Source organism: Gasterosteus aculeatus, chromosome 2 (assembly GCF_964276395.1).
Source record: "Gasterosteus aculeatus chromosome 2, fGasAcu3.hap1.1, whole genome shotgun sequence".
Classification (NCBI taxonomy): Eukaryota; Metazoa; Chordata; class Actinopteri; order Perciformes; family Gasterosteidae; genus Gasterosteus; species Gasterosteus aculeatus.
Window position 1 is genome coordinate 23,093,297 of NC_135689.1, and position 24,295 is coordinate 23,117,591.

The following is a 24,295-nucleotide window of genomic DNA, read 5'->3' on the forward strand; positions in this document are numbered from 1 at the left end:
TTTCTTTGTCAAAACTACAAAACCTTTGACACATTTTAAAAGATTAGGAAGAGGACATACAGTTGCTTACGGCCATACCTCTCTGGCTCCGCCTGATCTCGTCAGATCTCAGAAGCTAAGCAGAGTAGGGCCTGGTTAGTACTTGGATGGAAGACCGCCTGGGAATCCCAGGTGCTGTAAGCTTTTTCATTTCGATCTGTAAAAGACACAGAGAAGGCCTTAGAAAGTGACTCCATTTCATTGTCAAAACTACAAAACCTTTGACACATTTTAAAAGATTAGGAAGAGGACATACAGTTGCTTACGGCCATACCTCTCTGGCTCCGCCTGATCTCGTCAGATCTCAGAAGCTAAGCAGAGTAGGGCCTGGTTAGTACTTGGATGGAAGACCGCCTGGGAATCCCAGGTGCTGTAAGCTTTTTCATTTCTCTCTCTGGAAGAAATCGAGAAGGCATTAGAAAGTGACTCCTTTTTCATTATCTAAACTCCAAAACCTTTGACACATTTTAAAATATTAGGAAGAGGACATACAGTTGCTTACGGCCATACCTCTCTGGCTTCGCCTGATCTCGTCTGATCTCAGAAGCTAAGCAGAGTAGGGCCTGGTTAGTACTTGGATGGAAGACCGCCTGGGAATCCCAGGTGCTGTAAGCTTTTTCATTTCGATCTGTAAAAGACACAGAGAAGGCCTTAGAAAGTGACTCCATTTAATTGTCAAAACTACAAAACCTTTGACACATTTTAAAAGATTAGGTAGAGGACATACAGTTGCTTACGGCCATACCTCTCTGGCTCCGCCTGATCTCGTCAGATCTCAGAAGCTAAGCAGAGTAGGGCCTGGTTAGTACTTGGATGGAAGACCGCCTGGGAATCCCAGGTGCCGTAAGCTTTTTCATTTCTCTCTCTGGAAGAAATCGAGAAGGCATTAGAAAGTGACTCCTTTTTCATTATCAAAACTCCAAAACCTTTGACACATTTTAAAAGATTAGGAAGAGGACATACAGTTGCTTACGGCCATACCTCTCTGGCTCCGCCTGATCTCGTCTGATCTCAGAAGCTAAGCAGAGTAGGGCCTGGTTAGTACTTGGATGGAAGACCGCCTGGGAATCCCAGGTGCTGTAAGCTTTTTCATTTCGATCTGTAACAGACACAGAGAAGGCCTTAGAAAGTGACTCCATTTCATTGTCAAAACTACAAAACCTTTGACACATTTTAAAAGATTAGGAAGAGGACATACAGTTGCTTACGGCCATACCTCTCTGGCTCCGCCTGATCTCGTCAGATCTCAGAAGCTAAGCAGAGTAGGGCCTGGTTAGTACTTGGATGGAAGACCGCCTGGGAATCCCAGGTGCCGTAAGCTTTTTCATTTCTCTCTCTGGAAGAAATCGAGAAGGCATTAGAAAGTGACTCCTTTTTCATTATCTAAACTCCAAAACCTTTGACACATTTTAAAATATTAGGAAGAGGACATACAGTTGCTTACGGCCATACCTCTCTGGCTTCGCCTGATCTCGTCTGATCTCAGAAGCTAAGCAGAGTAGGGCCTGGTTAGTACTTGGATGGAAGACCGCCTGGGAATCCCAGGTGCTGTAAGCTTTTTTATTTCGATCTGTAAAAGACACAAAGAAGAACTTAGAAAGTGACTTTATTTCATTGTCAAAACTCCAAAACCTTTGACACATTTTAAAACATTAGGTAGAGGACATAAGGTTGCTTACGGCCATACCTCTCTGGCTCCGCCTGATCTCGTCTGATCTCAGAAGCTAAGCAGAGTAGGGCCTGGTTAGTACTTGGATGGAAGACCGCCTGGGAATCCCAGGTGCCGTAAGCTTTTTCATTTCTCTCTCTGGAAGAAATCGAGAAGGCATTAGAAAGTGACTCCTTTTTCATTATCAAAACTCCAAAACCTTTGACACATTTTAAAAGATTAGGAAGAGGACATACAGTTGCTTACGGCCATACCTCTCTGGCTCCGCCTGATCTCGTCTGATCTCAGAAGCTAAGCAGAGTAGGGCCTGGTTAGTACTTGGATGGAAGACCGCCTGGGAATCCCAGGTGCTGTAAGCTTTTTCATTTCGATCTGTAAAAGACACAAAGAAGAACTTAGAAAGTGACTCCATTTCATTGTCAAAACTCCAAAACCTTTGACACATTTTAAAACATTAGGTAGAGGACATAAGGTTGCTTACGGCCATACCTCTCTGGCTCCGCCTGATCTCGTCTGATCTCAGAAGCTAAGCAGAGTAGGGCCTGGTTAGTACTTGGATGGAAGACCGCCTGGGAATCCCAGGTGCCGTAAGCTTTTTCATTTCTCTCTCTGGAAGAAATCGAGAAGGCATTAGAAAGTGACTCCTTTTTCATTATCAAAACTCCAAAACCTTAGACACAATTTAAAAGATTAGGAAGAGGACATACAGTTGCATACGGCCATACCTCTCTGGCTCTGCCTGATCTCGTCTGATCTCAGAAGCTAAGCAGAGTAGGGCCTGGTTAGTACTTGGATGGAAGACCGCCTGGGAATCCCAGGTGCTGTAAGCTTTTTCATTTCGATCTGTAAAAGACACAGAGAAGGCCTTAGAAAGTGACTCCATTTCTTTGTCAAAACTACAAAACCTTTGACACATTTTAAAAGATTAGGAAGAGGACATACAGTTGCTTACGGCCATACCTCTCTGGCTCCGCCTGATCTCGTCAGATCTCAGAAGCTAAGCAGAGTAGGGCCTGGTTAGTACTTGGATGGAAGACCGCCTGGGAATCCCAGGTGCTGTAAGCTTTTTCATTTCGATCTGTAAAAGACACAGAGAAGGCCTTAGAAAGTGACTCCATTTCATTGTCAAAACTACAAAACCTTTGACACATTTTAAAAGATTAGGAAGAGGACATACAGTTGCTTACGGCCATACCTCTCTGGCTCCGCCTGATCTCGTCAGATCTCAGAAGCTAAGCAGAGTAGGGCCTGGTTAGTACTTGGATGGAAGACCGCCTGGGAATCCCAGGTGCTGTAAGCTTTTTCATTTCTCTCTCTGGAAGAAATCGAGAAGGCATTAGAAAGTGACTCCTTTTTCATTATCTAAACTCCAAAACCTTTGACACATTTTAAAATATTAGGAAGAGGACATACAGTTGCTTACGGCCATACCTCTCTGGCTTCGCCTGATCTCGTCTGATCTCAGAAGCTAAGCAGAGTAGGGCCTGGTTAGTACTTGGATGGAAGACCGCCTGGGAATCCCAGGTGCTGTAAGCTTTTTCATTTCGATCTGTAAAAGACACAGAGAAGGCCTTAGAAAGTGACTCCATTTAATTGTCAAAACTACAAAACCTTTGACACATTTTAAAAGATTAGGTAGAGGACATACAGTTGCTTACGGCCATACCTCTCTGGCTCCGCCTGATCTCGTCAGATCTCAGAAGCTAAGCAGAGTAGGGCCTGGTTAGTACTTGGATGGAAGACCGCCTGGGAATCCCAGGTGCCGTAAGCTTTTTCATTTCTCTCTCTGGAAGAAATCGAGAAGGCATTAGAAAGTGACTCCTTTTTCATTATCAAAACTCCAAAACCTTTGACACATTTTAAAAGATTAGGAAGAGGACATACAGTTGCTTACGGCCATACCTCTCTGGCTCCGCCTGATCTCGTCTGATCTCAGAAGCTAAGCAGAGTAGGGCCTGGTTAGTACTTGGATGGAAGACCGCCTGGGAATCCCAGGTGCTGTAAGCTTTTTCATTTCGATCTGTAACAGACACAGAGAAGGCCTTAGAAAGTGACTCCATTTCATTGTCAAAACTACAAAACCTTTGACACATTTTAAAAGATTAGGAAGAGGACATACAGTTGCTTACGGCCATACCTCTCTGGCTCCGCCTGATCTCGTCAGATCTCAGAAGCTAAGCAGAGTAGGGCCTGGTTAGTACTTGGATGGAAGACCGCCTGGGAATCCCAGGTGCCGTAAGCTTTTTCATTTCTCTCTCTGGAAGAAATCGAGAAGGCATTAGAAAGTGACTCCTTTTTCATTATCTAAACTCCAAAACCTTTGACACATTTTAAAATATTAGGAAGAGGACATACAGTTGCTTACGGCCATACCTCTCTGGCTTCGCCTGATCTCGTCTGATCTCAGAAGCTAAGCAGAGTAGGGCCTGGTTAGTACTTGGATGGAAGACCGCCTGGGAATCCCAGGTGCTGTAAGCTTTTTTATTTCGATCTGTAAAAGACACAAAGAAGAACTTAGAAAGTGACTTTATTTCATTGTCAAAACTCCAAAACCTTTGACACATTTTAAAACATTAGGTAGAGGACATAAGGTTGCTTACGGCCATACCTCTCTGGCTCCGCCTGATCTCGTCTGATCTCAGAAGCTAAGCAGAGTAGGGCCTGGTTAGTACTTGGATGGAAGACCGCCTGGGAATCCCAGGTGCCGTAAGCTTTTTCATTTCTCTCTCTGGAAGAAATCGAGAAGGCATTAGAAAGTGACTCCTTTTTCATTATCAAAACTCCAAAACCTTTGACACATTTTAAAAGATTAGGAAGAGGACATACAGTTGCTTACGGCCATACCTCTCTGGCTCCGCCTGATCTCGTCTGATCTCAGAAGCTAAGCAGAGTAGGGCCTGGTTAGTACTTGGATGGAAGACCGCCTGGGAATCCCAGGTGCTGTAAGCTTTTTCATTTCGATCTGTAAAAGACACAAAGAAGAACTTAGAAAGTGACTCCATTTCATTGTCAAAACTCCAAAACCTTTGACACATTTTAAAACATTAGGTAGAGGACATAAGGTTGCTTACGGCCATACCTCTCTGGCTCCGCCTGATCTCGTCTGATCTCAGAAGCTAAGCAGAGTAGGCCCTGGTTAGTACTTGGATGGAAGACCGCCTGGGAATCCCAGGTGCCGTAAGCTTTTTCATTTCTCTCTCTGGAAGAAATCGAGAAGGCATTAGAAAGTGACTCCTTTTTCATTATCAAAACTCCAAAACCTTTGACACATTTTAAAAGATTAGGAAGAGGACATACAGTTGCTTACGGCCATACCTCTCTGGCTCCGCCTGATCTCGTCTGATCTCAGAAGCTAAGCAGAGTAGGGCCTGGTTAGTACTTGGATGGAAGACCGCCTGGGAATCCCAGGTGCTGTAAGCTTTTTCATTTCGATCTGTAACAGACACAGAGAAGGCCTTAGAAAGTGACTCCATTTCATTGTCAAAACTACAAAACCTTTGACACATTTTAAAAGATTAGGAAGAGGACATACAGTTGCTTACGGCCATACCTCTCTGGCTCCGCCTGATCTCGTCAGATCTCAGAAGCTAAGCAGAGTAGGGCCTGGTTAGTACTTGGATGGAAGACCGCCTGGGAATCCCAGGTGCCGTAAGCTTTTTCATTTCTCTCTCTGGAAGAAATCGAGAAGGCATTAGAAAGTGACTCCTTTTTCATTATCTAAACTCCAAAACCTTTGACACATTTTAAAATATTAGGAAGAGGACATACAGTTGCTTACGGCCATACCTCTCTGGCTTCGCCTGATCTCGTCTGATCTCAGAAGCTAAGCAGAGTAGGGCCTGGTTAGTACTTGGATGGAAGACCGCCTGGGAATCCCAGGTGCTGTAACCTTTTTTATTTCGATCTGTAAAAGACACAAAGAAGAACTTAGAAAGTGACTCCATTTCATTGTCAAAACTCCAAAACCTTTGACACATTTTAAAAGATTAGGTAGAGGACATAAGGTTGCTTACGGCCATACCTCTCTGGCTCCGCCTGATCTCGTCTGATCTCAGAAGCTAAGCAGAGTAGGGCCTGGTTAGTACTTGGATGGAAAACCGCCTGGGAATCCCAGGTGCCGTAAGCTTTTTCATTTCTCTCTCTGGAAGAAATCGAGAAGGCATTAGAAAGTGACTCCTTTTTCATTATCAAAACTCCAAAACCTTAGACACAATTTAAAAGATTAGGAAGAGGACATACAGTTGCTTACGGCCATACCTCTCTGGCTCTGCCTGATCTCGTCTGATCTCAGAAGCTAAGCAGAGTAGGGCCTGGTTAGTACTTGGATGGAAGACCGCCTGGGAATCCCAGGTGCTGTAAGCTTTTTCATTTCGATCTGTAAAAGACACAGAGAAGGCCTTAGAAAGTGACTCCATTTCTTTGTCAAAACTACAAAACCTTTGACACATTTTAAAAGATTAGGAAGAGGACATACAGTTGCTTACGGCCATACCTCTCTGGCTCCGCCTGATCTCGTCAGATCTCAGAAGCTAAGCAGAGTAGGGCCTGGTTAGTACTTGGATGGAAGACCGCCTGGGAATCCCAGGTGCTGTAAGCTTTTTCATTTCTCTCTCTGGAAGAAATCGAGAAGGCATTAGAAAGTGACTCCTTTTTCATTATCTAAACTCCAAAACCTTTGACACATTTTAAAATATTAGGAAGAGGACATACAGTTGCTTACGGCCATACCTCTCTGGCTTCGCCTGATCTCGTCTGATCTCAGAAGCTAAGCAGAGTAGGGCCTGGTTAGTACTTGGATGGAAGACCGCCTGGGAATCCCAGGTGCTGTAAGCTTTTTCATTTCGATCTGTAAAAGACACAGAGAAGGCCTTAGAAAGTGACTCCATTTAATTGTCAAAACTACAAAACCTTTGACACATTTTAAAAGATTAGGTAGAGGACATACAGTTGCTTACGGCCATACCTCTCTGGCTCCGCCTGATCTCGTCAGATCTCAGAAGCTAAGCAGAGTAGGGCCTGGTTAGTACTTGGATGGAAGACCGCCTGGGAATCCCAGGTGCCGTAAGCTTTTTCATTTCTCTCTCTGGAAGAAATCGAGAAGGCATTAGAAAGTGACTCCTTTTTCATTATCAAAACTCCAAAACCTTTGACACATTTTAAAAGATTAGGAAGAGGACATACAGTTGCTTACGGCCATACCTCTCTGGCTCCGCCTGATCTCGTCTGATCTCAGAAGCTAAGCAGAGTAGGGCCTGGTTAGTACTTGGATGGAAGACCGCCTGGGAATCCCAGGTGCTGTAAGCTTTTTCATTTCGATCTGTAACAGACACAGAGAAGGCCTTAGAAAGTGACTCCATTTCATTGTCAAAACTACAAAACCTTTGACACATTTTAAAAGATTAGGAAGAGGACATACAGTTGCTTACGGCCATACCTCTCTGGCTCCGCCTGATCTCGTCAGATCTCAGAAGCTAAGCAGAGTAGGGCCTGGTTAGTACTTGGATGGAAGACCGCCTGGGAATCCCAGGTGCCGTAAGCTTTTTCATTTCTCTCTCTGGAAGAAATCGAGAAGGCATTAGAAAGTGACTCCTTTTTCATTATCTAAACTCCAAAACCTTTGACACATTTTAAAATATTAGGAAGAGGACATACAGTTGCTTACGGCCATACCTCTCTGGCTTCGCCTGATCTCGTCTGATCTCAGAAGCTAAGCAGAGTAGGGCCTGGTTAGTACTTGGATGGAAGACCGCCTGGGAATCCCAGGTGCTGTAAGCTTTTTTATTTCGATCTGTAAAAGACACAAAGAAGAACTTAGAAAGTGACTTTATTTCATTGTCAAAACTGCAAAACCTTTGACACATTTTAAAACATTAGGTAGAGGACATAAGGTTGCTTACGGCCATACCTCTCTGGCTCCGCCTGATCTCGTCTGATCTCAGAAGCTAAGCAGAGTAGGGCCTGGTTAGTACTTGGATGGAAGACCGCCTGGGAATCCCAGGTGCCGTAAGCTTTTTCATTTCTCTCTCTGGAAGAAATCGAGAAGGCATTAGAAAGTGACTCCTTTTTCATTATCAAAACTCCAAAACCTTTGACACATTTTAAAAGATTAGGAAGAGGACATACAGTTGCTTACGGCCATACCTCTCTGGCTCCGCCTGATCTCGTCTGATCTCAGAAGCTAAGCAGAGTAGGGCCTGGTTAGTACTTGGATGGAAGACCGCCTGGGAATCCCAGGTGCTGTAAGCTTTTTCATTTCGATCTGTAAAAGACACAAAGAAGAACTTAGAAAGTGACTCCATTTCATTGTCAAAACTCCAAAACCTTTGACACATTTTAAAACATTAGGTAGAGGACATAAGGTTGCTTACGGCCATACCTCTCTGGCTCCGCCTGATCTCGTCTGATCTCAGAAGCTAAGCAGAGTAGGGCCTGGTTAGTACTTGGATGGAAGACCGCCTGGGAATCCCAGGTGCCGTAAGCTTTTTCATTTCTCTCTCTGGAAGAAATCGAGAAGGCATTAGAAAGTGACTCCTTTTTCATTATCAAAACTCCAAAACCTTTGACACATTTTAAAAGATTAGGAAGAGGACATACAGTTGCTTACGGCCATACCTCTCTGGCTCCGCCTGATCTCGTCTGATCTCAGAAGCTAAGCAGAGTAGGGCCTGGTTAGTACTTGGATGGAAGACCGCCTGGGAATCCCAGGTGCTGTAAGCTTTTTCATTTCGATCTGTAACAGACACAGAGAAGGCCTTAGAAAGTGACTCCATTTCATTGTCAAAACTACAAAACCTTTGACACATTTTAAAAGATTAGGAAGAGGACATACAGTTGCTTACGGCCATACCTCTCTGGCTCCGCCTGATCTCGTCAGATCTCAGAAGCTAAGCAGAGTAGGGCCTGGTTAGTACTTGGATGGAAGACCGCCTGGGAATCCCAGGTGCCGTAAGCTTTTTCATTTCTCTCTCTGGAAGAAATCGAGAAGGCATTAGAAAGTGACTCCTTTTTCATTATCTAAACTCCAAAACCTTTGACACATTTTAAAATATTAGGAAGAGGACATACAGTTGCTTACGGCCATACCTCTCTGGCTTCGCCTGATCTCGTCTGATCTCAGAAGCTAAGCAGAGTAGGGCCTGGTTAGTACTTGGATGGAAGACCGCCTGGGAATCCCAGGTGCTGTAACCTTTTTTATTTCGATCTGTAAAAGACACAAAGAAGAACTTAGAAAGTGACTCCATTTCATTGTCAAAACTCCAAAACCTTTGACACATTTTAAAAGATTAGGTAGAGGACATAAGGTTGCTTACGGCCATACCTCTCTGGCTCCGCCTGATCTCGTCTGATCTCAGAAGCTAAGCAGAGTAGGGCCTGGTTAGTACTTGGATGGAAAACCGCCTGGGAATCCCAGGTGCCGTAAGCTTTTTCATTTCTCTCTCTGGAAGAAATCGAGAAGGCATTAGAAAGTGACTCCTTTTTCATTATCAAAACTCCAAAACCTTAGACACAATTTAAAAGATTAGGAAGAGGACATACAGTTGCTTACGGCCATACCTCTCTGGCTCTGCCTGATCTCGTCTGATCTCAGAAGCTAAGCAGAGTAGGGCCTGGTTAGTACTTGGATGGAAGACCGCCTGGGAATCCCAGGTGCTGTAAGCTTTTTCATTTCGATCTGTAAAAGACACAGAGAAGGCCTTAGAAAGTGACTCCATTTCTTTGTCAAAACTACAAAACCTTTGACACATTTTAAAAGATTAGGAAGAGGACATACAGTTGCTTACGGCCATACCTCTCTGGCTCCGCCTGATCTCGTCAGATCTCAGAAGCTAAGCAGAGTAGGGCCTGGTTAGTACTTGGATGGAAGACCGCCTGGGAATCCCAGGTGCTGTAAGCTTTTTCATTTCGATCTGTAAAAGACACAGAGAAGGCCTTAGAAAGTGACTCCATTTCATTGTCAAAACTACAAAACCTTTGACACATTTTAAAAGATTAGGAAGAGGACATACAGTTGCTTACGGCCATACCTCTCTGGCTTCGCCTGATCTCGTCTGATCTCAGAAGCTAAGCAGAGTAGGGCCTGGTTAGTACTTGGATGGAAGACCGCCTGGGAATCCCAGGTGCTGTAAGCTTTTTTATTTCGATCTGTAAAAGACACAAAGAAGAACTTAGAAAGTGACTCCATTTCATTGTCAAAACTCCAAAACCTTTGACACATTTTAAAAGATTAGGTAGAGGACATAAGGTTGCTTACGGCCATACCTCTCTGGCTCCGCCTGATCTCGTCTGATCTCAGAAGCTAAGCAGAGTAGGGCCTGGTTAGTACTTGGATGGAAGACCGCCTGGGAATCCCAGGTGCCGTAAGCTTTTTCATTTCTCTCTCTGGAAGAAATCGAGAAGGCATTAGAAAGTGACTCCTTTTTCATTATCAAAACTCCAAAACCTTAGACACAATTTAAAAGATTAGGAAGAGGACATACAGTTGCATACGGCCATACCTCTCTGGCTCTGCCTGATCTCGTCTGATCTCAGAAGCTAAGCAGAGTAGGGCCTGGTTAGTACTTGGATGGAAGACCGCCTGGGAATCCCAGGTGCTGTAAGCTTTTTCATTTCGATCTGTAAAAGACACAGAGAAGGCCTTAGAAAGTGACTCCATTTCTTTGTCAAAACTACAAAACCTTTGACACATTTTAAAAGATTAGGAAGAGGACATACAGTTGCTTACGGCCATACCTCTCTGGCTCCGCCTGATCTCGTCAGATCTCAGAAGCTAAGCAGAGTAGGGCCTGGTTAGTACTTGGATGGAAGACCGCCTGGGAATCCCAGGTGCTGTAAGCTTTTTCATTTCGATCTGTAAAAGACACAGAGAAGGCCTTAGAAAGTGACTCCATTTCATTGTCAAAACTACAAAACCTTTGACACATTTTAAAAGATTAGGAAGAGGACATACAGTTGCTTACGGCCATACCTCTCTGGCTCCGCCTGATCTCGTCAGATCTCAGAAGCTAAGCAGAGTAGGGCCTGGTTAGTACTTGGATGGAAGACCGCCTGGGAATCCCAGGTGCTGTAAGCTTTTTCATTTCTCTCTCTGGAAGAAATCGAGAAGGCATTAGAAAGTGACTCCTTTTTCATTATCTAAACTCCAAAACCTTTGACACATTTTAAAATATTAGGAAGAGGACATACAGTTGCTTACGGCCATACCTCTCTGGCTTCGCCTGATCTCGTCTGATCTCAGAAGCTAAGCAGAGTAGGGCCTGGTTAGTACTTGGATGGAAGACCGCCTGGGAATCCCAGGTGCTGTAAGCTTTTTCATTTCGATCTGTAAAAGACACAGAGAAGGCCTTAGAAAGTGACTCCATTTCATTGTCAAAACTACAAAACCTTTGACACATTTTAAAAGATTAGGTAGAGGACATACAGTTGCTTACGGCCATACCTCTCTGGCTCCGCCTGATCTCGTCAGATCTCAGAAGCTAAGCAGAGTAGGGCCTGGTTAGTACTTGGATGGAAGACCGCCTGGGAATCCCAGGTGCCGTAAGCTTTTTCATTTCTCTCTCTGGAAGAAATCGAGAAGGCATTAGAAAGTGACTCCTTTTTCATTATCTAAACTCCAAAACCTTTGACACATTTTAAAATATTAGGAAGAGGAAATACAGTTGCTTACGGCCATACCTCTCTGGCTTCGCCTGATCTCGTCTGATCTCAGAAGCTAAGCAGAGTAGGGCCTGGTTAGTACTTGGATGGAAGACCGCCTGGGAATCCCAGGTGCTGTAAGCTTTTTTATTTCGATCTGTAAAAGACACAAAGAAGAACTTAGAAAGTGACTCCATTTCATTGTCAAAACTCCAAAACCTTTGACACATTTTAAAAGATTAGGTAGAGGACATAAGGTTGCTTACGGCCATACCTCTCTGGCTCCGCCTGATCTCGTCTGATCTCAGAAGCTAAGCAGAGTAGGGCCTGGTTAGTACTTGGATGGAAGACCGCCTGGGAATCCCAGGTGCTGTAAGCTTTTTCATTTCGATCTGTAACAGACACAGAGAAGGCCTTAGAAAGTGACTCCATTTCATTGTCAAAACTACAAAACCTTTGACACATTTTAAAAGATTAGGAAGAGGACATACAGTTGCTTACGGCCATACCTCTCTGGCTCCGCCTGATCTCGTCAGATCTCAGAAGCTAAGCAGAGTAGGGCCTGGTTAGTACTTGGATGGAAGACCGCCTGGGAATCCCAGGTGCCGTAAGCTTTTTCATTTCTCTCTCTGGAAGAAATCGAGAAGGCATTAGAAAGTGACTCCTTTTTCATTATCTAAACTCCAAAACCTTTGACACATTTTAAAATATTAGGAAGAGGACATACAGTTGCTTACGGCCATACCTCTCTGGCTTCGCCTGATCTCGTCTGATCTCAGAAGCTAAGCAGAGTAGGGCCTGGTTAGTACTTGGATGGAAGACCGCCTGGGAATCCCAGGTGCTGTAAGCTTTTTTATTTCGATCTGTAAAAGACACAAAGAAGAACTTAGAAAGTGACTTTATTTCATTGTCAAAACTCCAAAACCTTTGACACATTTTAAAACATTAGGTAGAGGACATAAGGTTGCTTACGGCCATACCTCTCTGGCTCCGCCTGATCTCGTCTGATCTCAGAAGCTAAGCAGAGTAGGGCCTGGTTAGTACTTGGATGGAAGACCGCCTGGGAATCCCAGGTGCCGTAAGCTTTTTCATTTCTCTCTCTGGAAGAAATCGAGAAGGCATTAGAAAGTGACTCCTTTTTCATTATCAAAACTCCAAAACCTTTGACACATTTTAAAAGATTAGGAAGAGGACATACAGTTGCTTACGGCCATACCTCTCTGGCTCCGCCTGATCTCGTCTGATCTCAGAAGCTAAGCAGAGTAGGGCCTGGTTAGTACTTGGATGGAAGACCGCCTGGGAATCCCAGGTGCTGTAAGCTTTTTCATTTCGATCTGTAAAAGACACAAAGAAGAACTTAGAAAGTGACTCCATTTCATTGTCAAAACTCCAAAACCTTTGACACATTTTAAAACATTAGGTAGAGGACATAAGGTTGCTTACGGCCATACCTCTCTGGCTCCGCCTGATCTCGTCTGATCTCAGAAGCTAAGCAGAGTAGGGCCTGGTTAGTACTTGGATGGAAGACCGCCTGGGAATCCCAGGTGCCGTAAGCTTTTTCATTTCTCTCTCTGGAAGAAATCGAGAAGGCATTAGAAAGTGACTCCTTTTTCATTATCAAAACTCCAAAACCTTTGACACATTTTAAAAGATTAGGAAGAGGACATACAGTTGCTTACGGCCATACCTCTCTGGCTCCGCCTGATCTCGTCTGATCTCAGAAGCTAAGCAGAGTAGGGCCTGGTTAGTACTTGGATGGAAGACCGCCTGGGAATCCCAGGTGCTGTAAGCTTTTTCATTTCGATCTGTAACAGACACAGAGAAGGCCTTAGAAAGTGACTCCATTTCATTGTCAAAACTACAAAACCTTTGACACATTTTAAAAGATTAGGAAGAGGACATACAGTTGCTTACGGCCATACCTCTCTGGCTCCGCCTGATCTCGTCAGATCTCAGAAGCTAAGCAGAGTAGGGCCTGGTTAGTACTTGGATGGAAGACCGCCTGGGAATCCCAGGTGCCGTAAGCTTTTTCATTTCTCTCTCTGGAAGAAATCGAGAAGGCATTAGAAAGTGACTCCTTTTTCATTATCTAAACTCCAAAACCTTTGACACATTTTAAAATATTAGGAAGAGGACATACAGTTGCTTACGGCCATACCTCTCTGGCTTCGCCTGATCTCGTCTGATCTCAGAAGCTAAGCAGAGTAGGGCCTGGTTAGTACTTGGATGGAAGACCGCCTGGGAATCCCAGGTGCTGTAACCTTTTTTATTTCGATCTGTAAAAGACACAAAGAAGAACTTAGAAAGTGACTCCATTTCATTGTCAAAACTCCAAAACCTTTGACACATTTTAAAAGATTAGGTAGAGGACATAAGGTTGCTTACGGCCATACCTCTCTGGCTCCGCCTGATCTCGTCTGATCTCAGAAGCTAAGCAGAGTAGGGCCTGGTTAGTACTTGGATGGAAAACCGCCTGGGAATCCCAGGTGCCGTAAGCTTTTTCATTTCTCTCTCTGGAAGAAATCGAGAAGGCATTAGAAAGTGACTCCTTTTTCATTATCAAAACTCCAAAACCTTAGACACAATTTAAAAGATTAGGAAGAGGACATACAGTTGCTTACGGCCATACCTCTCTGGCTCTGCCTGATCTCGTCTGATCTCAGAAGCTAAGCAGAGTAGGGCCTGGTTAGTACTTGGATGGAAGACCGCCTGGGAATCCCAGGTGCTGTAAGCTTTTTCATTTCGATCTGTAAAAGACACAGAGAAGGCCTTAGAAAGTGACTCCATTTCTTTGTCAAAACTACAAAACCTTTGACACATTTTAAAAGATTAGGAAGAGGACATACAGTTGCTTACGGCCATACCTCTCTGGCTCCGCCTGATCTCGTCAGATCTCAGAAGCTAAGCAGAGTAGGGCCTGGTTAGTACTTGGATGGAAGACCGCCTGGGAATCCCAGGTGCTGTAAGCTTTTTCATTTCGATCTGTAAAAGACACAGAGAAGGCCTTAGAAAGTGACTCCATTTCATTGTCAAAACTACAAAACCTTTGACACATTTTAAAAGATTAGGAAGAGGACATACAGTTGCTTACGGCCATACCTCTCTGGCTCCGCCTGATCTCGTCAGATCTCAGAAGCTAAGCAGAGTAGGGCCTGGTTAGTACTTGGATGGAAGACCGCCTGGGAATCCCAGGTGCCGTAAGCTTTTTCATTTCTCTCTCTGGAAGAAATCGAGAAGGCATTAGAAAGTGACTCCTTTTTCATTATCTAAACTCCAAAACCTTTGACACATTTTAAAATATTAGGAAGAGGACATACAGTTGCTTACGGCCATACCTCTCTGGCTTCGCCTGATCTCGTCTGATCTCAGAAGCTAAGCAGAGTAGGGCCTGGTTAGTACTTGGATGGAAGACCGCCTGGGAATCCCAGGTGCTGTAACCTTTTTTATTTCGATCTGTAAAAGACACAAAGAAGAACTTAGAAAGTGACTCCATTTCATTGTCAAAACTCCAAAACCTTTGACACATTTTAAAAGATTAGGTAGAGGACATAAGGTTGCTTACGGCCATACCTCTCTGGCTCCGCCTGATCTCGTCTGATCTCAGAAGCTAAGCAGAGTAGGGCCTGGTTAGTACTTGGATGGAAAACCGCCTGGGAATCCCAGGTGCCGTAAGCTTTTTCATTTCTCTCTCTGGAAGAAATCGAGAAGGCATTAGAAAGTGACTCCTTTTTCATTATCAAAACTCCAAAACCTTAGACACAATTTAAAAGATTAGGAAGAGGACATACAGTTGCTTACGGCCATACCTCTCTGGCTCTGCCTGATCTCGTCTGATCTCAGAAGCTAAGCAGAGTAGGGCCTGGTTAGTACTTGGATGGAAGACCGCCTGGGAATCCCAGGTGCTGTAAGCTTTTTCATTTCGATCTGTAAAAGACACAGAGAAGGCCTTAGAAAGTGACTCCATTTCTTTGTCAAAACTACAAAACCTTTGACACATTTTAAAAGATTAGGAAGAGGACATACAGTTGCTTACGGCCATACCTCTCTGGCTCCGCCTGATCTCGTCAGATCTCAGAAGCTAAGCAGAGTAGGGCCTGGTTAGTACTTGGATGGAAGACCGCCTGGGAATCCCAGGTGCCGTAAGCTTTTTCATTTCTCTCTCTGGAAGAAATCGAGAAGGCATTAGAAAGTGACTCCTTTTTCATTATCTAAACTCCAAAACCTTTGACACATTTTAAAATATTAGGAAGAGGACATACAGTTGCTTACGGCCATACCTCTCTGGCTTCGCCTGATCTCGTCTGATCTCAGAAGCTAAGCAGAGTAGGGCCTGGTTAGTACTTGGATGGAAGACCGCCTGGGAATCCCAGGTGCTGTAACCTTTTTTATTTCGATCTGTAAAAGACACAAAGAAGAACTTAGAAAGTGACTCCATTTCATTGTCAAAACTCCAAAACCTTTGACACATTTTAAAAGATTAGGTAGAGGACATAAGGTTGCTTACGGCCATACCTCTCTGGCTCCGCCTGATCTCGTCTGATCTCAGAAGCTAAGCAGAGTAGGGCCTGGTTAGTACTTGGATGGAAGACCGCCTGGGAATCCCAGGTGCCGTAAGCTTTTTCATTTCTCTCTCTGGAAGAAATCGAGAAGGCATTAGAAAGTGACTCCTTTTTCATTATCAAAACTCCAAAACCTTAGACACAATTTAAAAGATTAGGAAGAGGACATACAGTTGCTTACGGCCATACCTCTCTGGCTCTGCCTGATCTCGTCTGATCTCAGAAGCTAAGCAGAGTAGGGCCTGGTTAGTACTTGGATGGAAGACCGCCTGGGAATCCCAGGTGCTGTAAGCTTTTTCATTTCGATCTGTAAAAGACACAGAGAAGGCCTTAGAAAGTGACTCCATTTCTTTGTCAAAACTACAAAACCTTTGACACATTTTAAAAGATTAGGAAGAGGACATACAGTTGCTTACGGCCATACCTCTCTGGCTCCGCCTGATCTCGTCAGATCTCAGAAGCTAAGCAGAGTAGGGCCTGGTTAGTACTTGGATGGAAGACCGCCTGGGAATCCCAGGTGCTGTAAGCTTTTTCATTTCGATCTGTAAAAGACACAGAGAAGGCCTTAGAAAGTGACTCCATTTCATTGTCAAAACTACAAAACCTTTGACACATTTTAAAAGATTAGGAAGAGGACATACAGTTGCTTACGGCCATACCTCTCTGGCTCCGCCTGATCTCGTCAGATCTCAGAAGCTAAGCAGAGTAGGGCCTGGTTAGTACTTGGATGGAAGACCGCCTGGGAATCCCAGGTGCTGTAAGCTTTTTCATTTCTCTCTCTGGAAGAAATCGAGAAGGCATTAGAAAGTGACTCCTTTTTCATTATCTAAACTCCAAAACCTTTGACACATTTTAAAATATTAGGAAGAGGACATACAGTTGCTTACGGCCATACCTCTCTGGCTTCGCCTGATCTCGTCTGATCTCAGAAGCTAAGCAGAGTAGGGCCTGGTTAGTACTTGGATGGAAGACCGCCTGGGAATCCCAGGTGCTGTAAGCTTTTTCATTTCTCTCTCTGGAAGAAATCGAGAAGGCATTAGAAAGTGACTCCTTTTTCATTATCTAAACTCCAAAACCTTTGACACATTTTAAAATATTAGGAAGAGGACATACAGTTGCTTACGGCCATACCTCTCTGGCTTCGCCTGATCTCGTCTGATCTCAGAAGCTAAGCAGAGTAGGGCCTGGTTAGTACTTGGATGGAAGACCGCCTGGGAATCCCAGGTGCTGTAAGCTTTTTCATTTCGATCTGTAAAAGACACAGAGAAGGCCTTAGAAAGTGACTCCATTTAATTGTCAAAACTACAAAACCTTTGACACATTTTAAAAGATTAGGTAGAGGACATACAGTTGCTTACGGCCATACCTCTCTGGCTCCGCCTGATCTCGTCAGATCTCAGAAGCTAAGCAGAGTAGGGCCTGGTTAGTACTTGGATGGAAGACCGCCTGGGAATCCCAGGTGCCGTAAGCTTTTTCATTTCTCTCTCTGGAAGAAATCGAGAAGGCATTAGAAAGTGACTCCTTTTTCATTATCAAAACTCCAAAACCTTTGACACATTTTAAAAGATTAGGAAGAGGACATACAGTTGCTTACGGCCATACCTCTCTGGCTCCGCCTGATCTCGTCTGATCTCAGAAGCTAAGCAGAGTAGGGCCTGGTTAGTACTTGGATGGAAGACCGCCTGGGAATCCCAGGTGCTGTAAGCTTTTTCATTTCGATCTGTAACAGACACAGAGAAGGCCTTAGAAAGTGACTCCATTTCATTGTCAAAACTACAAAACCTTTGACACATTTTAAAAGATTAGGAAGAGGACATACAGTTGCTTACGGCCATACCTCTCTGGCTCCGCCTGATCTCGTCTGATCTCAGAAGCTAAGCAGAGTAGGGCCTGGTTAGTACTTGGATGGAAGACCGCCTGGGAATCCCAGGTGCCGTAAGCTTTTTCATTTCTCTCTCTGGAAGAAATCGAGAAGGCATTAGAAAGTGACTCCTTTTTCATTATCTAAACTCCAAAACCTTTGACACATTTTAAAATATTAGGAAGAGGAAATACAGTTGCTTACGGCCATACCTCTCTGGCTTCGCCTGATCTCGTCTGATCTCAGAAGCTAAGCAGAGTAGGGCCTGGTTAGTACTTGGATGGAAGACCGCCTGGGAATCCCAGGTGCTGTAAGCTTTTTTATTTCGATCTGTAAAAGACACAAAGAAGAACTTAGAAAGTGACTCCATTTCATTGTCAAAACTCCAAAACCTTTGACACATTTTAAAAGATTAGGTAGAGGACATAAGGTTGCTTACGGCCATACCTCTCTGGCTCCGCCTGATCTCGTCTGATCTCAGAAGCTAAGCAGAGTAGGGCCTGGTTAGTACTTGGATGGAAGACCGCCTGGGAATCCCAGGTGCTGTAAGCTTTTTCATTTCGATCTGTAAAAGACACAGAGAAGGCCTTAGAAAGTGACTCCATTTCATTGTCAAAACTACAAAACCTTTGACACATTTTAAAAGATTAGGAAGAGGACATACAGTTGCTTACGGCCATACCTCTCTGGCTCCGCCTGATCTCGTCAGATCTCAGAAGCTAAGCAGAGTAGGGCCTGGTTAGTACTTGGATGGAAGACCGCCTGGGAATCCCAGGTGCTGTAAGCTTTTTCATTTCTCTCTCTGGAAGAAATCGAGAAGGCATTAGAAAGTGACTCCTTTTTCATTATCTAAACTCCAAAACCTTTGACACATTTTAAAATATTAGGAAGAGGACATACAGTTGCTTACGGCCATACCTCTCTGGCTTCGCCTGATCTCGTCTGATCTCAGAAGCTAAGCAGAGTAGGGCCTGGTTAGTACTTGGATGGAAGACCGCCTGGGAATCCCAGGTGCTGTAAGCTTTTTCATTTCGATCTGTAAAAGACACAGAGAAGGCCTTAGAAAGTGACTCCATTTCATTGTCAAAACTACAAAACCTTTGACACATTTTAAAAGATTAGGTAGAGGACATACAGTTGCTTAAGGCCATACCTCTCTGGCTCCGCCTGATCTCGTTTGTAGGCCCAGCCCCCACCAGGAATCAGGAAGTGAACACAGATGCGATTTGTTTGGCGCTTGGATCCATTTCGGTGCTCTAATCTGAACAGTTTTTTGTGGTGTTTTGATATGCCCTAAAGCTTTTTTTTAATTGAGGTTTTTTTGCAAGACAGAGTTTAGTACCCCCAGCAGTATTGTACTGTTTGGGGGTAAGTGTATCGCTTCTCTTACCTAAAATGGCGGACCAACATGATGAACGAACACGGAACGGACAAAAGGAATCCCAAATGAATAGTGCGTTAGAATCAAACAGTGGTTTGAGCATGGACAGTATGGACAAAAACAACAAGAAGCTCACAGTTAGTGTAGAGCTGGAAGGAGGAAGCAGCATAAGTGCAATGGAGCTGATGAAATACGTGCGGCAATTGTGTGGTGGTCTGGTGGCTTGCCAGATATGAAATGACAATGAGCCACCCGAAGGGAAAGGAAAGACTGTTGGAAGGCTTCAAAATGGGAGAGACGAGGATCCACGCACGGGAGCTGTGCAACAACGAGCTGGTGGTGTCATTCCTAAACCTGCCATTCTACATTGAGGACTGCGAGATCCACGCCAAACTGTCGAGCTGGGGTGTGTCGGCAGCTTCACCAATCAAAAGGCGGATGTGGCCTGGGACAAATGTTGCTGATGGGACACGATTCCTAAAGGTAAAATTCAATGATCATGTCCAGTCCCTGCCGTATTCTACAAAGTTTAGTACTGCTCTGGGTGCAGAATACTTTAGAGTGATACACGACAAACAAATGAAAGTATGCAGGATGTGTATCCAACCTGGGCATATCATGAGGGAATGTCCGGAGTTTCAGTGCCATAAGTGTGGAGTCCAGGGGCACTTTGCTAGAGAATGCAAAAAAAATAAAAACAAATGTAGCTTATGCTATAACAGTATGGAGGAATGCATATGCAACCAGAGTGAGAGTGAATCAATCATGATAGACAATGAAACTATAGAGTCTGGGGAGGATAACAATGGGACGTCGGGGGACGAGAGTGTCATAGGAGAGGAGGGTGTGGAGAGTAAACTGGAGAAGGAGGGGGATAAAGAACTCTCAGAAGAGGATGATGAAGTGAGGGGTGAGACGGGGAAAATGGGAGGAGCAGGTTTGCACAAAAGTACAAAGGAGGACACGAGAAGGGAAAATTTGGAGGAGAGTGTACCGGCATCAACGAGCGAAAAAGGTGGAAGGACGCTCTCAGGGCAGTGTGTACCATCAGATCAAGAAGCCCCGACTAGAAACCTAGAACTACCGATGGCGACAGACTCGTTGCCGGCAAGACAGCCAGACAAAAGGCTGCACAGCGACTCGGATGACCCTCATCCTAAAACAGACCCGGACATGGACTTTGAGAAGGCGAAGGTTTTAAGAAATAGAGCCGAGGAGAGAAAAGCAAAGGTCATGGCTAAGAAAAAGCTGAAAAACAAAAATAACTAGATGGTATGCACTTTCATATATATTACAATGATGGCTTCCTTTGGTTTCCAAATTACCTCTCTGAATGCCAACGGGCTTCGAAATAAAAATAAACTGGACTCAACTTTAAAACAACTCAAATCAGAAATAATATGCCTTCAGGAAACAAATTGGGATGTTTCTTTACGGGAAAATGTGATCAAACAGTGGGGAGGGAAGGTCATCTCAAATGAGGGAACCCCAAACTCTTGTGGTGTGGCCTCACTCTTTCAAGCCAATATCTTCAAAACCATTAACGAGGTTCATAGGGACCGAGAAGGTAGGGTTTTGGTCGTTGATTTCTGCCTGGCAAACGATACATTTAGGCTGATAAATGTGTATGCACCAAATGGAGAAGGGGAAAGAAAACAGTTCTTTAAAAATCTAGAGAAATGGTGTAATGAAAACACTTTTGTAATTGGTGATTTTAATGTGGTCCTAATGGAAAAAGATTTGTCCAAAAACAATGTCTATAGAAATGATTCTAGTAGAAGTACACTGAAAAAAGTAATAAATAATTGCAATATAATAGATATTTGGAGGATATTAAATAAAAACAAAACTGCATTTTCAAGAAGACAAGCTGTTGAAGGAATATTGAAGCAGTCAAGAATTGATTTCTGCTTAGTGGCTTCTGGTGTGGTTAAACATATAACATCCTGTGAATACTACTTTTACTCTGGGAGCGATCACGCTTCAGTGACAGTGTGTGTGGGAGGTGCGAGAATGAAGAGGGGAGGGGGTTTATGGTGTCTAAATATAAGCCACCTGAAAAACGACATATTAAAAAGTAAAATTGAAAGGTATTTAGCAAAGGTGACACACGATATGGCTTTTGTAGATGACGTGTTTTGGTTTTGGGAGGATGTTAAAGAAAAACTAAAAAAAATGTGTATAAGGTTCAGCAAAAACAAAAACTGGGAGAATAAAAGAGAGGAACGAGAGTTAATTCTCCTCCTGCAAAACGAAATAGAAAAATGTGAAGAGGATCCAAATTATGACAGTGAAAAATATGAACTGTATAAAACCAGAATAACTGAACTAGAAAAAAAAAGATGTGCGGGTGCAATAATACGGAGTAGAGCAAAATATATAACTGAAGGAGAAAGATGCACAGCTTTCTTTCTAGGTCTAGAAAAAACAAATCAAGAAAAGACTTATATATCGAGCATTGAAAATTCCAGGGGGGAAATAGTAGAAGAAACCGAAGGCATTTTGAGAACCATACAGGGTTACTATCAAAAATTATTTGAAAGTGAAGGGATTGTGACTAGCGAAATGAATGAAGTAGTAAATAAAATAAATAATAAACTAGAAGATAACGACAGTGTGAGGTGCGAGATGCCGCTCTCACTGAGCGAAATAGAACAGGCCATAATGAAGCTAAATAAAAATAAAAGCCCGGGGGCAGACGGTTTGCCTGCCGAGTTCTTTCAAGAATTTAAGGAAATGCTGGGGCCACTTTTGCTGACACTCTATGAACAGATGGACACTGAGCAGAGGGCTCCAGCATCATTTACGGAGGGGATAGTCACTCTAATTTTCAAAAAAGGGGAGAAAAAGCTGCTTTCCAACTACAGACCGATCAGTTTGCTTAACACAGACTATAAAATATTCACAAAAATACTCGCAAACAGATTAAAAACTGTAATAAATTCAATAATAGGACCAACGCAGGCTTACAGCATTCCGGGGAGGGACATCTCAGACACCATCAACACAATCAGAGATACAGCAAGCTGCTTAAATAAGGAGGGAGGGATTTTGTTAGGAGTAGACCTAGAGAAGGCTTTTGATAGAGTGGAACATCCCTTCCTGTGGGCCGTGCTGGAGCGTTTTGGTTTTGGACCAATATTCATAAAAAGAATCAAAATGATGTACAGCGGAGCGAAAAGTAGGGTGAAATGTAATGGTTTACTAACTAACAGTTTTGAGCTAGGACGATCAGTGAGACAGGGTTGCCCGCTGTCGGCGCTGCTCTACAGCCTGGTGGCGGAGCCCCTGGCCTATACTATAAATAACGACGACCTAATAAAGGGAATCTGGACACCGGCAGGAAACCAAATTAAAATTATGCAGTATGCAGATGATGTAAATATTTGTGTGAAAACTAGTAGCTGCATAAACAAAGTATTAGACCATATAAAGAAATATGAAAGAGCATCAGGCGCAAAAATTAATACAAAAAAAACCGAGCTGATGGTCTTCGGGCCCTGCAATGTCCCAGCTGATATGTGGGGTTTTAAAAAAATAGAGGACGAAAGGAAAATCTTGGGTATATATATAGGTAAAAATGAAAAGAGTGCAACGGACAAAACATGGAACGAGGTTTTGGTAAAAATAAAAAACCTGCTAAATTTATGGTATGCAAGAGGCCTCGCTTTGAAGGGAAAGGTAATAGTAGTAAATGCCCTGATACTGTCCAAAATTAATCACATTCTGGGGTCCTGTGAGCTGCCCACTTGGGTGTTCAATCGGCTCAATGCAGCCGTCGCCACTTTTTTTTGGAAGGGAAAGGGGAATTCGATCGCTCGCAAGACGTTAATAGCTAACAAAAGGGAGGGGGGTTTAGCTTTGATTGATGTAAGTGTAAAAAGAGACGCACTGAGGGTAAAATTAATAGGGAGATTTTTAAATCCAAAAAGGCAGCTGCCCGGTAGAGATTTCCTGGCAGGCCTCCTGGCAGGGTACGGAGAGAGAAGTGTGTATAACCTATGTGCCCTCTCGCCAGCACACGTAAGGGTGGGCCTGTCGGGGTTCTACAGGGAAGTGCTGGAGGCTTGGGACAAAATTATGCCGCATCTCACACCTGACGTTAGAGGAAAGGTGCAAGTGCTAAAATTACCCTTCCTATCAAGCCCGGGGTTTGTCGGGGGCGGGAGGCCGATTACGAGTTGCCACTTAATGCAGGCAGGTTTAACAGCCGTAGGGAGTGTGTGTGGAACAAACGGCTGTTTTGATTTAGGAAAAGTAAATGGTAAACTCCAGGCATGTGGAAGTAAATATGCACCGGCAAGAATAAAAGACATAGGGAAAATATTTGATCAATGCATGGGTCATGAATGGAAAGAAAGAATGAATGAAGTGACAGAGCAGGACAGGGCACTTGGTTTTACGCTGTGTGTTAAAGATAAACAAAAAAATATAATTGAAGTAAAAACAAAAACTTTCTACAGCATCCTAATAAAAAAACACATAGTTAAACCAGCAGCAGAAAAGGCATGGGAAAAAATCTTCCCAAAAGATAAAGATAAGACAAGCTCAATATGGGTAAATCTTGAATTCAGCCTCATCCCCCCAGAGGTCTACAGCTCTGAGTTTAAGATAAGGCACCGGAAATATTTTACAGGAATTGTCTTGCACCAGATACACAAGGAAAAATTCTCAAGAATGTGTTCTGTGTGTGAAACGGAAGAAGAGGATTTTGAGCACCTTATTTGGTCTTGTACAGCACTCAGAACCTTTAGAGAATACATAAGAGAGCTTCTAACAAAGGGTTGTGGAGTAAAAATGACGAGGGGAACATCATGGGACTGGACCTGGTGTTTCGGACTGCCAAAGAATGCTGGAGGCCGGAGGATGGATATCGCCAACGCATGCCTGGCATTTGCTAGAAGAGCAGTGTTGCTGAGAAGAAACCTTGCCCTCTTCGAGGGAAAAAAAACGGACGTTGAGACTCTTTTCAAGAGCAATATAAAAGCATACTGGAAAACTATATATGCATTCAAAAAAGATCTGCTCAAGGAATGGATGGACGAAAATAATCTCTTGTTTCAGGAGGACAATGACAAAGATCTTATCTTTCGGTTTTAAATGTTTTTCTTGTGTGCCTTAACTTGTTGTCGTTGCGCACTTCTTTTTTTTTG

The 24,295-nt window shown here is 43.7% G+C and overlaps 80 non-coding genes across 80 annotated transcripts; all 80 read left to right on the plus strand.

Annotated features, from left to right (window-relative positions):
• Positions 1–64: 64 nt before the first annotated feature.
• On the plus strand, positions 65–183 carry LOC144390196 (5S ribosomal RNA). Its single transcript, XR_013454278.1, has one exon. It is a non-coding gene; the product is annotated as a 5S ribosomal RNA (ribosomal RNA).
• A 116-nt stretch (positions 184–299) lies between these two features.
• On the plus strand, positions 300–418 carry LOC144390197 (5S ribosomal RNA). Its single transcript, XR_013454279.1, has one exon. It is a non-coding gene; the product is annotated as a 5S ribosomal RNA (ribosomal RNA).
• A 117-nt stretch (positions 419–535) lies between these two features.
• On the plus strand, positions 536–654 carry LOC144394128 (5S ribosomal RNA). Its single transcript, XR_013456887.1, has one exon. It is a non-coding gene; the product is annotated as a 5S ribosomal RNA (ribosomal RNA).
• Positions 655–770: 116 nt separating this feature from the next.
• Positions 771–889, plus strand: LOC144400759 (5S ribosomal RNA). The gene has a single exon (XR_013462694.1). It is a non-coding gene; the product is annotated as a 5S ribosomal RNA (ribosomal RNA).
• A 117-nt stretch (positions 890–1,006) lies between these two features.
• LOC144396763 (5S ribosomal RNA) lies at positions 1,007–1,125 on the plus strand. Its single transcript, XR_013458909.1, has one exon. It is a non-coding gene; the product is annotated as a 5S ribosomal RNA (ribosomal RNA).
• A 116-nt stretch (positions 1,126–1,241) lies between these two features.
• Positions 1,242–1,360, plus strand: LOC144400760 (5S ribosomal RNA). Its single transcript, XR_013462695.1, has one exon. It is a non-coding gene; the product is annotated as a 5S ribosomal RNA (ribosomal RNA).
• Positions 1,361–1,477: 117 nt separating this feature from the next.
• Positions 1,478–1,596, plus strand: LOC144394139 (5S ribosomal RNA). Its single transcript, XR_013456888.1, has one exon. It is a non-coding gene; the product is annotated as a 5S ribosomal RNA (ribosomal RNA).
• A 116-nt stretch (positions 1,597–1,712) lies between these two features.
• Positions 1,713–1,831, plus strand: LOC144402495 (5S ribosomal RNA). Its single transcript, XR_013464431.1, has one exon. It is a non-coding gene; the product is annotated as a 5S ribosomal RNA (ribosomal RNA).
• A 117-nt stretch (positions 1,832–1,948) lies between these two features.
• LOC144396765 (5S ribosomal RNA) lies at positions 1,949–2,067 on the plus strand. Its single transcript, XR_013458911.1, has one exon. It is a non-coding gene; the product is annotated as a 5S ribosomal RNA (ribosomal RNA).
• A 116-nt stretch (positions 2,068–2,183) lies between these two features.
• LOC144402496 (5S ribosomal RNA) lies at positions 2,184–2,302 on the plus strand. The gene has a single exon (XR_013464432.1). It is a non-coding gene; the product is annotated as a 5S ribosomal RNA (ribosomal RNA).
• A 117-nt stretch (positions 2,303–2,419) lies between these two features.
• On the plus strand, positions 2,420–2,538 carry LOC144399265 (5S ribosomal RNA). The gene has a single exon (XR_013461410.1). It is a non-coding gene; the product is annotated as a 5S ribosomal RNA (ribosomal RNA).
• Positions 2,539–2,654: 116 nt separating this feature from the next.
• On the plus strand, positions 2,655–2,773 carry LOC144390198 (5S ribosomal RNA). Its single transcript, XR_013454280.1, has one exon. It is a non-coding gene; the product is annotated as a 5S ribosomal RNA (ribosomal RNA).
• A 116-nt stretch (positions 2,774–2,889) lies between these two features.
• Positions 2,890–3,008, plus strand: LOC144390199 (5S ribosomal RNA). The gene has a single exon (XR_013454281.1). It is a non-coding gene; the product is annotated as a 5S ribosomal RNA (ribosomal RNA).
• A 117-nt stretch (positions 3,009–3,125) lies between these two features.
• On the plus strand, positions 3,126–3,244 carry LOC144394150 (5S ribosomal RNA). The gene has a single exon (XR_013456889.1). It is a non-coding gene; the product is annotated as a 5S ribosomal RNA (ribosomal RNA).
• A 116-nt stretch (positions 3,245–3,360) lies between these two features.
• On the plus strand, positions 3,361–3,479 carry LOC144400761 (5S ribosomal RNA). The gene has a single exon (XR_013462696.1). It is a non-coding gene; the product is annotated as a 5S ribosomal RNA (ribosomal RNA).
• Positions 3,480–3,596: 117 nt separating this feature from the next.
• LOC144396766 (5S ribosomal RNA) lies at positions 3,597–3,715 on the plus strand. The gene has a single exon (XR_013458912.1). It is a non-coding gene; the product is annotated as a 5S ribosomal RNA (ribosomal RNA).
• A 116-nt stretch (positions 3,716–3,831) lies between these two features.
• Positions 3,832–3,950, plus strand: LOC144400762 (5S ribosomal RNA). The gene has a single exon (XR_013462697.1). It is a non-coding gene; the product is annotated as a 5S ribosomal RNA (ribosomal RNA).
• A 117-nt stretch (positions 3,951–4,067) lies between these two features.
• LOC144394161 (5S ribosomal RNA) lies at positions 4,068–4,186 on the plus strand. The gene has a single exon (XR_013456890.1). It is a non-coding gene; the product is annotated as a 5S ribosomal RNA (ribosomal RNA).
• A 116-nt stretch (positions 4,187–4,302) lies between these two features.
• Positions 4,303–4,421, plus strand: LOC144402497 (5S ribosomal RNA). The gene has a single exon (XR_013464433.1). It is a non-coding gene; the product is annotated as a 5S ribosomal RNA (ribosomal RNA).
• Positions 4,422–4,538: 117 nt separating this feature from the next.
• LOC144396767 (5S ribosomal RNA) lies at positions 4,539–4,657 on the plus strand. Its single transcript, XR_013458913.1, has one exon. It is a non-coding gene; the product is annotated as a 5S ribosomal RNA (ribosomal RNA).
• A 116-nt stretch (positions 4,658–4,773) lies between these two features.
• Positions 4,774–4,892, plus strand: LOC144398764 (5S ribosomal RNA). Its single transcript, XR_013460911.1, has one exon. It is a non-coding gene; the product is annotated as a 5S ribosomal RNA (ribosomal RNA).
• Positions 4,893–5,009: 117 nt separating this feature from the next.
• LOC144396768 (5S ribosomal RNA) lies at positions 5,010–5,128 on the plus strand. Its single transcript, XR_013458914.1, has one exon. It is a non-coding gene; the product is annotated as a 5S ribosomal RNA (ribosomal RNA).
• A 116-nt stretch (positions 5,129–5,244) lies between these two features.
• On the plus strand, positions 5,245–5,363 carry LOC144400763 (5S ribosomal RNA). The gene has a single exon (XR_013462698.1). It is a non-coding gene; the product is annotated as a 5S ribosomal RNA (ribosomal RNA).
• Positions 5,364–5,480: 117 nt separating this feature from the next.
• LOC144398932 (5S ribosomal RNA) lies at positions 5,481–5,599 on the plus strand. Its single transcript, XR_013461078.1, has one exon. It is a non-coding gene; the product is annotated as a 5S ribosomal RNA (ribosomal RNA).
• A 116-nt stretch (positions 5,600–5,715) lies between these two features.
• On the plus strand, positions 5,716–5,834 carry LOC144397093 (5S ribosomal RNA). The gene has a single exon (XR_013459238.1). It is a non-coding gene; the product is annotated as a 5S ribosomal RNA (ribosomal RNA).
• A 117-nt stretch (positions 5,835–5,951) lies between these two features.
• LOC144398084 (5S ribosomal RNA) lies at positions 5,952–6,070 on the plus strand. Its single transcript, XR_013460231.1, has one exon. It is a non-coding gene; the product is annotated as a 5S ribosomal RNA (ribosomal RNA).
• Positions 6,071–6,186: 116 nt separating this feature from the next.
• Positions 6,187–6,305, plus strand: LOC144390200 (5S ribosomal RNA). The gene has a single exon (XR_013454282.1). It is a non-coding gene; the product is annotated as a 5S ribosomal RNA (ribosomal RNA).
• Positions 6,306–6,422: 117 nt separating this feature from the next.
• On the plus strand, positions 6,423–6,541 carry LOC144394172 (5S ribosomal RNA). The gene has a single exon (XR_013456891.1). It is a non-coding gene; the product is annotated as a 5S ribosomal RNA (ribosomal RNA).
• Positions 6,542–6,657: 116 nt separating this feature from the next.
• Positions 6,658–6,776, plus strand: LOC144400764 (5S ribosomal RNA). The gene has a single exon (XR_013462699.1). It is a non-coding gene; the product is annotated as a 5S ribosomal RNA (ribosomal RNA).
• A 117-nt stretch (positions 6,777–6,893) lies between these two features.
• On the plus strand, positions 6,894–7,012 carry LOC144396769 (5S ribosomal RNA). The gene has a single exon (XR_013458915.1). It is a non-coding gene; the product is annotated as a 5S ribosomal RNA (ribosomal RNA).
• Positions 7,013–7,128: 116 nt separating this feature from the next.
• On the plus strand, positions 7,129–7,247 carry LOC144400765 (5S ribosomal RNA). Its single transcript, XR_013462700.1, has one exon. It is a non-coding gene; the product is annotated as a 5S ribosomal RNA (ribosomal RNA).
• Positions 7,248–7,364: 117 nt separating this feature from the next.
• On the plus strand, positions 7,365–7,483 carry LOC144394183 (5S ribosomal RNA). Its single transcript, XR_013456892.1, has one exon. It is a non-coding gene; the product is annotated as a 5S ribosomal RNA (ribosomal RNA).
• A 116-nt stretch (positions 7,484–7,599) lies between these two features.
• Positions 7,600–7,718, plus strand: LOC144402499 (5S ribosomal RNA). Its single transcript, XR_013464435.1, has one exon. It is a non-coding gene; the product is annotated as a 5S ribosomal RNA (ribosomal RNA).
• Positions 7,719–7,835: 117 nt separating this feature from the next.
• LOC144396770 (5S ribosomal RNA) lies at positions 7,836–7,954 on the plus strand. The gene has a single exon (XR_013458916.1). It is a non-coding gene; the product is annotated as a 5S ribosomal RNA (ribosomal RNA).
• Positions 7,955–8,070: 116 nt separating this feature from the next.
• LOC144402500 (5S ribosomal RNA) lies at positions 8,071–8,189 on the plus strand. The gene has a single exon (XR_013464436.1). It is a non-coding gene; the product is annotated as a 5S ribosomal RNA (ribosomal RNA).
• Positions 8,190–8,306: 117 nt separating this feature from the next.
• On the plus strand, positions 8,307–8,425 carry LOC144396771 (5S ribosomal RNA). The gene has a single exon (XR_013458917.1). It is a non-coding gene; the product is annotated as a 5S ribosomal RNA (ribosomal RNA).
• Positions 8,426–8,541: 116 nt separating this feature from the next.
• On the plus strand, positions 8,542–8,660 carry LOC144400766 (5S ribosomal RNA). The gene has a single exon (XR_013462701.1). It is a non-coding gene; the product is annotated as a 5S ribosomal RNA (ribosomal RNA).
• Positions 8,661–8,777: 117 nt separating this feature from the next.
• LOC144398933 (5S ribosomal RNA) lies at positions 8,778–8,896 on the plus strand. Its single transcript, XR_013461079.1, has one exon. It is a non-coding gene; the product is annotated as a 5S ribosomal RNA (ribosomal RNA).
• A 116-nt stretch (positions 8,897–9,012) lies between these two features.
• Positions 9,013–9,131, plus strand: LOC144397094 (5S ribosomal RNA). The gene has a single exon (XR_013459239.1). It is a non-coding gene; the product is annotated as a 5S ribosomal RNA (ribosomal RNA).
• A 117-nt stretch (positions 9,132–9,248) lies between these two features.
• Positions 9,249–9,367, plus strand: LOC144398085 (5S ribosomal RNA). The gene has a single exon (XR_013460232.1). It is a non-coding gene; the product is annotated as a 5S ribosomal RNA (ribosomal RNA).
• A 116-nt stretch (positions 9,368–9,483) lies between these two features.
• Positions 9,484–9,602, plus strand: LOC144390201 (5S ribosomal RNA). Its single transcript, XR_013454284.1, has one exon. It is a non-coding gene; the product is annotated as a 5S ribosomal RNA (ribosomal RNA).
• Positions 9,603–9,718: 116 nt separating this feature from the next.
• Positions 9,719–9,837, plus strand: LOC144394205 (5S ribosomal RNA). Its single transcript, XR_013456894.1, has one exon. It is a non-coding gene; the product is annotated as a 5S ribosomal RNA (ribosomal RNA).
• Positions 9,838–9,953: 116 nt separating this feature from the next.
• Positions 9,954–10,072, plus strand: LOC144402501 (5S ribosomal RNA). The gene has a single exon (XR_013464437.1). It is a non-coding gene; the product is annotated as a 5S ribosomal RNA (ribosomal RNA).
• A 117-nt stretch (positions 10,073–10,189) lies between these two features.
• Positions 10,190–10,308, plus strand: LOC144399266 (5S ribosomal RNA). Its single transcript, XR_013461411.1, has one exon. It is a non-coding gene; the product is annotated as a 5S ribosomal RNA (ribosomal RNA).
• Positions 10,309–10,424: 116 nt separating this feature from the next.
• Positions 10,425–10,543, plus strand: LOC144390203 (5S ribosomal RNA). Its single transcript, XR_013454286.1, has one exon. It is a non-coding gene; the product is annotated as a 5S ribosomal RNA (ribosomal RNA).
• Positions 10,544–10,659: 116 nt separating this feature from the next.
• Positions 10,660–10,778, plus strand: LOC144390206 (5S ribosomal RNA). Its single transcript, XR_013454287.1, has one exon. It is a non-coding gene; the product is annotated as a 5S ribosomal RNA (ribosomal RNA).
• A 117-nt stretch (positions 10,779–10,895) lies between these two features.
• Positions 10,896–11,014, plus strand: LOC144394216 (5S ribosomal RNA). Its single transcript, XR_013456895.1, has one exon. It is a non-coding gene; the product is annotated as a 5S ribosomal RNA (ribosomal RNA).
• Positions 11,015–11,130: 116 nt separating this feature from the next.
• On the plus strand, positions 11,131–11,249 carry LOC144400768 (5S ribosomal RNA). Its single transcript, XR_013462703.1, has one exon. It is a non-coding gene; the product is annotated as a 5S ribosomal RNA (ribosomal RNA).
• Positions 11,250–11,366: 117 nt separating this feature from the next.
• On the plus strand, positions 11,367–11,485 carry LOC144394227 (5S ribosomal RNA). The gene has a single exon (XR_013456900.1). It is a non-coding gene; the product is annotated as a 5S ribosomal RNA (ribosomal RNA).
• Positions 11,486–11,601: 116 nt separating this feature from the next.
• On the plus strand, positions 11,602–11,720 carry LOC144396772 (5S ribosomal RNA). The gene has a single exon (XR_013458918.1). It is a non-coding gene; the product is annotated as a 5S ribosomal RNA (ribosomal RNA).
• A 116-nt stretch (positions 11,721–11,836) lies between these two features.
• On the plus strand, positions 11,837–11,955 carry LOC144400769 (5S ribosomal RNA). The gene has a single exon (XR_013462704.1). It is a non-coding gene; the product is annotated as a 5S ribosomal RNA (ribosomal RNA).
• Positions 11,956–12,072: 117 nt separating this feature from the next.
• On the plus strand, positions 12,073–12,191 carry LOC144394238 (5S ribosomal RNA). The gene has a single exon (XR_013456911.1). It is a non-coding gene; the product is annotated as a 5S ribosomal RNA (ribosomal RNA).
• A 116-nt stretch (positions 12,192–12,307) lies between these two features.
• On the plus strand, positions 12,308–12,426 carry LOC144402502 (5S ribosomal RNA). The gene has a single exon (XR_013464438.1). It is a non-coding gene; the product is annotated as a 5S ribosomal RNA (ribosomal RNA).
• A 117-nt stretch (positions 12,427–12,543) lies between these two features.
• On the plus strand, positions 12,544–12,662 carry LOC144396773 (5S ribosomal RNA). The gene has a single exon (XR_013458919.1). It is a non-coding gene; the product is annotated as a 5S ribosomal RNA (ribosomal RNA).
• Positions 12,663–12,778: 116 nt separating this feature from the next.
• On the plus strand, positions 12,779–12,897 carry LOC144402503 (5S ribosomal RNA). The gene has a single exon (XR_013464439.1). It is a non-coding gene; the product is annotated as a 5S ribosomal RNA (ribosomal RNA).
• A 117-nt stretch (positions 12,898–13,014) lies between these two features.
• On the plus strand, positions 13,015–13,133 carry LOC144396774 (5S ribosomal RNA). The gene has a single exon (XR_013458920.1). It is a non-coding gene; the product is annotated as a 5S ribosomal RNA (ribosomal RNA).
• Positions 13,134–13,249: 116 nt separating this feature from the next.
• Positions 13,250–13,368, plus strand: LOC144400770 (5S ribosomal RNA). Its single transcript, XR_013462705.1, has one exon. It is a non-coding gene; the product is annotated as a 5S ribosomal RNA (ribosomal RNA).
• Positions 13,369–13,485: 117 nt separating this feature from the next.
• On the plus strand, positions 13,486–13,604 carry LOC144398935 (5S ribosomal RNA). Its single transcript, XR_013461081.1, has one exon. It is a non-coding gene; the product is annotated as a 5S ribosomal RNA (ribosomal RNA).
• Positions 13,605–13,720: 116 nt separating this feature from the next.
• Positions 13,721–13,839, plus strand: LOC144397095 (5S ribosomal RNA). Its single transcript, XR_013459240.1, has one exon. It is a non-coding gene; the product is annotated as a 5S ribosomal RNA (ribosomal RNA).
• Positions 13,840–13,956: 117 nt separating this feature from the next.
• On the plus strand, positions 13,957–14,075 carry LOC144398086 (5S ribosomal RNA). The gene has a single exon (XR_013460233.1). It is a non-coding gene; the product is annotated as a 5S ribosomal RNA (ribosomal RNA).
• Positions 14,076–14,191: 116 nt separating this feature from the next.
• On the plus strand, positions 14,192–14,310 carry LOC144390210 (5S ribosomal RNA). The gene has a single exon (XR_013454290.1). It is a non-coding gene; the product is annotated as a 5S ribosomal RNA (ribosomal RNA).
• Positions 14,311–14,426: 116 nt separating this feature from the next.
• On the plus strand, positions 14,427–14,545 carry LOC144400771 (5S ribosomal RNA). Its single transcript, XR_013462706.1, has one exon. It is a non-coding gene; the product is annotated as a 5S ribosomal RNA (ribosomal RNA).
• A 117-nt stretch (positions 14,546–14,662) lies between these two features.
• Positions 14,663–14,781, plus strand: LOC144398936 (5S ribosomal RNA). The gene has a single exon (XR_013461083.1). It is a non-coding gene; the product is annotated as a 5S ribosomal RNA (ribosomal RNA).
• Positions 14,782–14,897: 116 nt separating this feature from the next.
• On the plus strand, positions 14,898–15,016 carry LOC144397096 (5S ribosomal RNA). Its single transcript, XR_013459241.1, has one exon. It is a non-coding gene; the product is annotated as a 5S ribosomal RNA (ribosomal RNA).
• A 117-nt stretch (positions 15,017–15,133) lies between these two features.
• On the plus strand, positions 15,134–15,252 carry LOC144398087 (5S ribosomal RNA). The gene has a single exon (XR_013460234.1). It is a non-coding gene; the product is annotated as a 5S ribosomal RNA (ribosomal RNA).
• A 116-nt stretch (positions 15,253–15,368) lies between these two features.
• On the plus strand, positions 15,369–15,487 carry LOC144400772 (5S ribosomal RNA). Its single transcript, XR_013462707.1, has one exon. It is a non-coding gene; the product is annotated as a 5S ribosomal RNA (ribosomal RNA).
• Positions 15,488–15,604: 117 nt separating this feature from the next.
• Positions 15,605–15,723, plus strand: LOC144398937 (5S ribosomal RNA). The gene has a single exon (XR_013461084.1). It is a non-coding gene; the product is annotated as a 5S ribosomal RNA (ribosomal RNA).
• A 116-nt stretch (positions 15,724–15,839) lies between these two features.
• On the plus strand, positions 15,840–15,958 carry LOC144402504 (5S ribosomal RNA). The gene has a single exon (XR_013464440.1). It is a non-coding gene; the product is annotated as a 5S ribosomal RNA (ribosomal RNA).
• Positions 15,959–16,075: 117 nt separating this feature from the next.
• On the plus strand, positions 16,076–16,194 carry LOC144398088 (5S ribosomal RNA). Its single transcript, XR_013460235.1, has one exon. It is a non-coding gene; the product is annotated as a 5S ribosomal RNA (ribosomal RNA).
• A 116-nt stretch (positions 16,195–16,310) lies between these two features.
• Positions 16,311–16,429, plus strand: LOC144390212 (5S ribosomal RNA). The gene has a single exon (XR_013454292.1). It is a non-coding gene; the product is annotated as a 5S ribosomal RNA (ribosomal RNA).
• A 116-nt stretch (positions 16,430–16,545) lies between these two features.
• Positions 16,546–16,664, plus strand: LOC144390217 (5S ribosomal RNA). Its single transcript, XR_013454300.1, has one exon. It is a non-coding gene; the product is annotated as a 5S ribosomal RNA (ribosomal RNA).
• A 117-nt stretch (positions 16,665–16,781) lies between these two features.
• On the plus strand, positions 16,782–16,900 carry LOC144394249 (5S ribosomal RNA). The gene has a single exon (XR_013456922.1). It is a non-coding gene; the product is annotated as a 5S ribosomal RNA (ribosomal RNA).
• Positions 16,901–17,017: 117 nt separating this feature from the next.
• Positions 17,018–17,136, plus strand: LOC144394271 (5S ribosomal RNA). The gene has a single exon (XR_013456936.1). It is a non-coding gene; the product is annotated as a 5S ribosomal RNA (ribosomal RNA).
• A 116-nt stretch (positions 17,137–17,252) lies between these two features.
• On the plus strand, positions 17,253–17,371 carry LOC144400773 (5S ribosomal RNA). The gene has a single exon (XR_013462708.1). It is a non-coding gene; the product is annotated as a 5S ribosomal RNA (ribosomal RNA).
• A 117-nt stretch (positions 17,372–17,488) lies between these two features.
• LOC144396776 (5S ribosomal RNA) lies at positions 17,489–17,607 on the plus strand. Its single transcript, XR_013458922.1, has one exon. It is a non-coding gene; the product is annotated as a 5S ribosomal RNA (ribosomal RNA).
• Positions 17,608–17,723: 116 nt separating this feature from the next.
• On the plus strand, positions 17,724–17,842 carry LOC144402505 (5S ribosomal RNA). Its single transcript, XR_013464441.1, has one exon. It is a non-coding gene; the product is annotated as a 5S ribosomal RNA (ribosomal RNA).
• A 117-nt stretch (positions 17,843–17,959) lies between these two features.
• On the plus strand, positions 17,960–18,078 carry LOC144394273 (5S ribosomal RNA). The gene has a single exon (XR_013456937.1). It is a non-coding gene; the product is annotated as a 5S ribosomal RNA (ribosomal RNA).
• A 116-nt stretch (positions 18,079–18,194) lies between these two features.
• On the plus strand, positions 18,195–18,313 carry LOC144396777 (5S ribosomal RNA). Its single transcript, XR_013458923.1, has one exon. It is a non-coding gene; the product is annotated as a 5S ribosomal RNA (ribosomal RNA).
• A 116-nt stretch (positions 18,314–18,429) lies between these two features.
• On the plus strand, positions 18,430–18,548 carry LOC144390218 (5S ribosomal RNA). The gene has a single exon (XR_013454302.1). It is a non-coding gene; the product is annotated as a 5S ribosomal RNA (ribosomal RNA).
• Positions 18,549–18,665: 117 nt separating this feature from the next.
• LOC144394275 (5S ribosomal RNA) lies at positions 18,666–18,784 on the plus strand. Its single transcript, XR_013456951.1, has one exon. It is a non-coding gene; the product is annotated as a 5S ribosomal RNA (ribosomal RNA).
• The last annotated feature ends 5,511 nt before the right edge of the window (positions 18,785–24,295 follow it).